The sequence below is a fragment of the Carlito syrichta genome, unplaced genomic scaffold, assembly GCF_000164805.1.
Source record: "Carlito syrichta isolate Samal-C Ts95f unplaced genomic scaffold, Tarsius_syrichta-2.0.1 Scaffold311906, whole genome shotgun sequence".
NCBI lineage: Eukaryota > Metazoa > Chordata > Mammalia > Primates > Tarsiidae > Carlito > Carlito syrichta.
Genome location: NW_007256002.1, coordinates 58263 through 64040, shown reverse-complemented (window position 1 = coordinate 64040; position 5778 = coordinate 58263). Strand labels below are relative to the sequence as shown.

Below are 5778 nucleotides of genomic sequence, written 5' to 3'. Positions count from 1 at the left end.
GCCTAGACCTGCTGGGCTCCAGCAATCCTTCCATCTCAGCCTTCCAAGCAGCTGGAACTACAGGTGTGCACTACCATGCCCGGCTAATTTTTTGATTTATTGTAGAGATGAGGTCTCGCCAAGTTGCCCAGGCGGGTCTCAAACCCGCGGGCTCAGGCAATCCACTCACCTCAGCCTCCCAAAGTGCGGGATTACCGGCTGAGCCACCAAGCCCAGCTAAAATTGTATATATTTAAGGTGTACAATAAGATGTTTGATGTATGCGTTCATTATGGAATGGCTAAATTGAGCTAATTAACATAACCATTACCTCACTTCGAAAAGCAGCATACTATCCACATCAATCTCCAAGGAAAAAAATCATGGAAAATATGTATTATGAAAAAAAAATCAAGCATGGATTTTTAAAAAATTTTGCACCAAAATAAACTTCCACTAAACTTGTTATAACATTGTTGGACAGGATCAAGTTTGAGGCACTAAGAAGGATAAGACATCAGTTTGAAAATAGCCTGTATTGCCAGGCACAGTGGCTCAAGCCTGTAATCCCAGCACTTGAGAGGCCAAGCCGAGAGGATTGCCTGAGCTCAGGGGTCAAGACCAGCCTGGGCAACTTGGTAAAACCTTGTCTCTACAATAAACCAAAAAATAAGCCAGGCATGGTAGCGTGCACCTGTAGTTCCAGCTACTTGGAAGACTAAGGCAGAAGGATCACCTGAACCCAGTAGGTGGAGGCTGTGGTGGCCATGAGTGTGTCACTGCACTCCAGCCTGAGCAACAGAGTGAGACTCTGACTTGAAAAAAAGAAAAGAAAATAGCCCATATCAAAGCAACAATCAGAGCAACATGAATTCTGTTAAAATTAAAATAAGAACAAGTATCAAATTTATGGTGAAGCCTGGGTGGAAGCATTGTGAAATCATTGATGTTTTACAAAAAGTTTACAGGGACAATGCCCCAAAGAAATAAACAGTCTACAAATGGATAATTCATTTTAAGAAGGAAAAAAAAAGTGGTGCGAAGATGAAGCCCACAGTGGCAGACCATCCACATCAATTTACAAGGAAAAAATTTATCTTGTCTGTGGCCTAATTGAAGAGAATAACAATTAACAGCCCAAATAGCCAACACCATAGACATCTCAATTGGTTCAGCTTACACAATTCTGACTGAAAAATTACAGTTAAGCCAACTTTCCCCTTAATGGGTGCCAAAACCTTTGTACCCAGATCAAATGCAGACAAAAGCAGAGCCTTCAGTGGAAATTTTTTAACAAACAGGATCAAGATTCTGAATCATTTCTTGGAAGAATTGTAACAGGAGACAAAACATGGCTTTACCAGTATGATCCTGAAGACAAAGCACAATCAAAGCAATGGCTACCAAGAGTTAGAAGTGGTCCAGTCAAAGCAAAACAGACCAGTCAACAGCAAAGGTTATGGCAACGGTTTTTTGGGGATGCTGAAGGCATTTTGCTTGTTGGCTTTCTGGAGGGCCAAAGAATGATAACATCTGCTTATCATGAGACTGTTTGGAGAAAGTTAGCCAATGTTGTAGCAGAAAAACATCCAGAAAAGCTTCACCAGAAAGTACTCCACCATGACAATTCCCCTGCTCATTCCTCTCATCAACAAGGGCAATTTTGTGAAAGTCTCTACAGGAAATCATTAGGTATCCACCTTACTATTCTGATTTGGCTCCTTCTGACTTCCTTTTGTTTCATAATCTTAAAAAATCTTTAAAGGACACCCATTTTTATTCAGTTAATAATGTAAAAAAAAAAAAAAACTACATTGACATGGTTAAATTCCCAGAACCCTCAGCTCTTTAGGGATGAACTAAATGGCTAGTATCACTGCTTACAGAAGTGTCTTGAACTTATCGGGGCTTATGCTGAGAAAAAAAGATTGAATTTTTTTATTTTTATCTTTTAATTCCATTTTTCATGAACTATTTGGAGTCTCCTCACACTTATCTTTTTTTTTTTTTTTTTTTTGAGTCAGAATCTTACTCTGTCACCCAGGCTGGAGTGCAGTGGTATGCTCACAGCCGCCACAGCCCCGATGTGCTGGGCTCAGGTGATTCTTCTGCCTCAGCCTTCCAAGTAGCTGTAATCACTGGTGCACACCACCACGCCCAGCTAATTTTTTATTTATTGTAGAGACGAGGTCTTGCCATGTTGTTCAGGCTGATCTCTGAGACCAGATCAAGAGACATTTCTAAGGTAAAGTCACTAATCTGTGTTCATAGTTCCTGTTCCCTACTCCCTGGGTAGAGTGCTGTCCCTCAGCAACCATACACAAAGGCATCTGGAAAGCCTGACACTTCAGGTCACCAGCCATGGCAGCCAAATATATCCCAGAGCAAGGGACACAACCTAGACTAAGCTGAAATCTATCATCGCTATTCCGCTGGGCTTTGACATCCCAAACATCTGCCCTGTGCTAGTTATTTATTGCTGCATAATGAGTTATTCCCAACTTAGTAGCTCAAAACAACAAAAATGTATTATGGGATCAGGGGCCTGGGAGTGGCTTAGTGTGGTAGTTGTAGTTCAGAGTTCTCTCAAGGTTGCCATCAAGGAGTCAGCCAGGGCTGACTGGGTCTAGAGTATCCACTTTCAAGCTCAGTCACATGGCTGTTGGCAGGAGGCTTTGCTTCCTCACTACACAGGCCTCTCCATAGCTTCTCATCATGTGGCTTCCCCCAGAGTGAATTATCCAAGAGAGAGATTGAGACAGAAACTGCAGTCCTTCAGAACCTAATCTTGGAAGCAACATACCACCACTTGTATCGCTTTCTATTGATCACACAGACCCACACTGGTACCAGGTGGGAAGGGTAGTCATACTCAAGCGTATGAAGATCAGGAGATGAGGGTCACCTGGGGCTGCCTTGGAAACTGGCCACCACGTACCCTCTGACCTCTCTGGCTCCAGCCCCAACAAACTTGCCTGAGGAGAGCCTATTTGTCTTCATAGTCAAAGAGGGTAGTTTAGGGGCCTGAGAATGGAGCTAAGCAATGGGAGAGTAGCGTTGGGACTCAGGGATGAGTATGTGAAGGACAGGAACCAGGAAAAGAAAGAAGAGGACAGAAGTAAACAGAGGGGCACAGAGTCTTGATGGAAAAAAAAACAGCAATACTGTGGGACAGCAAAATCTGAGACGAGACTGAGGTAGGATTGACAGAAATAAGTGTTTTGTAACAGCAAAGGTATATTTTCTTCTTCTGCCACCTGTCCACAGCTAGGGGCCCGCTCTACATCTCCTCACTTGGGAGCCCAGGCTGAGAGTGACCATCATTGGAACACCACCCCACTGCTGACAGAAAGAGAGCCCTGGAGGGTCTTGGATTGATGATGAGATGCTCTGACCCAGAAATGATGTGTGCTCCTTCCATTCACAATCCGCTGGCCACAAATGGTCACTTTGGCCCCAGCCAACCACAAAGAAGCCAACAAATGCAATCTTGTGCCCGAAGAGAAGAAAACTGGAAATATTTGGCAAACAGCACTAGTGATTCCTCAAGGTTTAAGAGAGGAACAAGTTCTTCGGAGAGAAAGGCAGGAGAGGGACTAGGGCTAGATCCTGGGGGCTAGACTGGAGTCTGGCAAATAAGACTTTTCCAGAGCTGTGCTCTAGAAGGCCCTCTGCCAGTGATCCCCTCACCCCTGGGCTCAGGACATCTTTTGCTGCCTCACACAGCAAGCCAAAGGAGCAAGCATCTCTTGGGTCCTCTGTCTCAGGCCTGGGTCATTCTCTGGTCCTTGCCTTACACTGTCCCTTGCCTCATCCAGCCCTTTGATCCAAGGGGAGGATGCCCAGACACCAGGTCATATATTCTAAAGCATGGCCCAAGCCCATGGCATCCTTGGGGACATCCTCCTACCCACATCCCAGAGATGGGTACATCTCTGCCCTTACCTGACCACCTGACCATGGTTCTTGGCAGATAGGCCTAGGCCAAGTTCCCATCAGCCTAAGAGATCCCTGGAGCAGCAAAGTCCTCTCCTGTCTAGGCTCCAGGTCTCTCCCTTTCTACTAGAAGCTCAACTCTTCAGAATCTCAAGCTCTCAGATATACTAGCGGGCCCAGCCTACCCAATCCAGGCTGAAGACCCCATCTTCCCAGCTGGCCCTTCCCAGAGTGACCCGGAGTGGCTATAGGACAGCACATGGTAACACTCTGGCTTGTCCCTCCGCATACTCCATATGACCTCGCACGTTTGTTCCCTTTCTCATGTCCAACATCTGCTTAGGATAGAGCTGATCTAGCTATTGGCCATTCCTAAGGACTCGCTCACAGATTAGGAATATCCTCATTCAGCAGCAAGGCCAATGCCACCCCAACCTCCGACCCTCATTCCTAAGTCATCCCTAGAAAACATACAATGTAAGTGAAATAAGTGTTTGCCATGCAAAACAAGACTTCTAGCTTCCTTTTCCACCAGAATGCCTCCCAGCCCCTCTAGCATAAAAATGCTGGAGCCAACAGTGCCTCTAAACTGAGGGTACTCGGAGATCAGCTCTCAAGAAGAATGTGTTCATAGAAACTCAGGACATTCATCACACAAACTTTGATATTCATTTCACTCTCAGAGGCCAATCTCATCTAGTTCTTGACCGAAGATGGCCACAAGGGCAATGTTGCAGGAAGAGGCAGAGAGAACCTCTGAAAGGGCAGCCAGGAACCCTTCTTGGGGTAGGTGGTTGTTAACTTGGCCCTTGACGTTACTGGGCTGAGGAGGAGGTTAGTCAAAGTGCAGAGGGAACAGCATGAACAAAGGCAGGGAGGTGAAAATTTGACTGACTAATAGCGTATGTGTTATGAAGCAGTGGAGACAAGGCTGGAAAGACAGCTTGCAAGATGATTGTAGAGAGTCTTGGATGTCAGTGGACTTAACCTGATTCACAGGAGAAATACCACAATGATCCAGATAAAGAATAATCTTAGCTAATGTCTCTAGAAAATTTACTAGGTTGGGCACGAGACCAAGTACTTTTTTTTGAGCTGGAGTCTCACTCTGTTGCCCAGGCTGGAGTGTAGTGGCACACTCATGGCCCCTGCAGCCTCAACCTGCTGGGTTCACGCTATTCTTCCACTTCAGCCTTCCCAGTACCTGGAACTGTAGGCACGCACCACCATGCCCAGCTAATTTTTTGATTTATTGTAGAGACAAGGTCTTGCGAAGTTGCCCAGGCTGGTCTCGAACCCCTGAGCCGATCTTGTAACAACCTAACAAGTATGTCCATTATTTTTCTATTTTAAAGATAAGGAGGCTGGACTTGGTGCTTGGAGGGCTAGGTGGCTCCGCCTGTAATCTCAGCACTTTGGTAGGACAAGGCGAGTGGATTGCCTGAGCCCGCAGGTTCGAGACCCACCTGGGCAACTTGATGAGACCTTATCACTACAATAAATCAAAAATTAGCTGGGCGTGGTAACGCATGCCTGTAGTTCCGGCTACTTGGAGGACTGAGGCGGAAAGATCGCCTGAGCCCAGCAGGTCGATGCTGGGGTGGCCGTGAGCATGCCACTGTACTCCAGTTGGGGCCACAGAGTGAGACTCCAACTCAAAAAAAAGAAAAAAAGATAAGGCACTTGGCTCAGAGATACTAAGTTACTTGACCAAAAATCACACAGTAAGTGGCATACCCAGGACACAGACCCAAGTCTGCCTGATTCTAGGTGCCATGCTCTCAGCCACAAGATGATATTAAATGGTAACAAACAACATTCTTACAAAAGTGCCTCTCTGTGGCCTTGGGTTTAGATGGCACC

The 5778-nt window shown here is 45.9% G+C and overlaps 1 pseudogene; it reads left to right on the top strand.

The window, feature by feature from the left end:
* Positions 1–2287, top strand: part of LOC103271786 — a 20126-nt pseudogene extending 17839 nt beyond the window's left edge.
* Positions 2288–5778: the final 3491 nt, after the last annotated feature.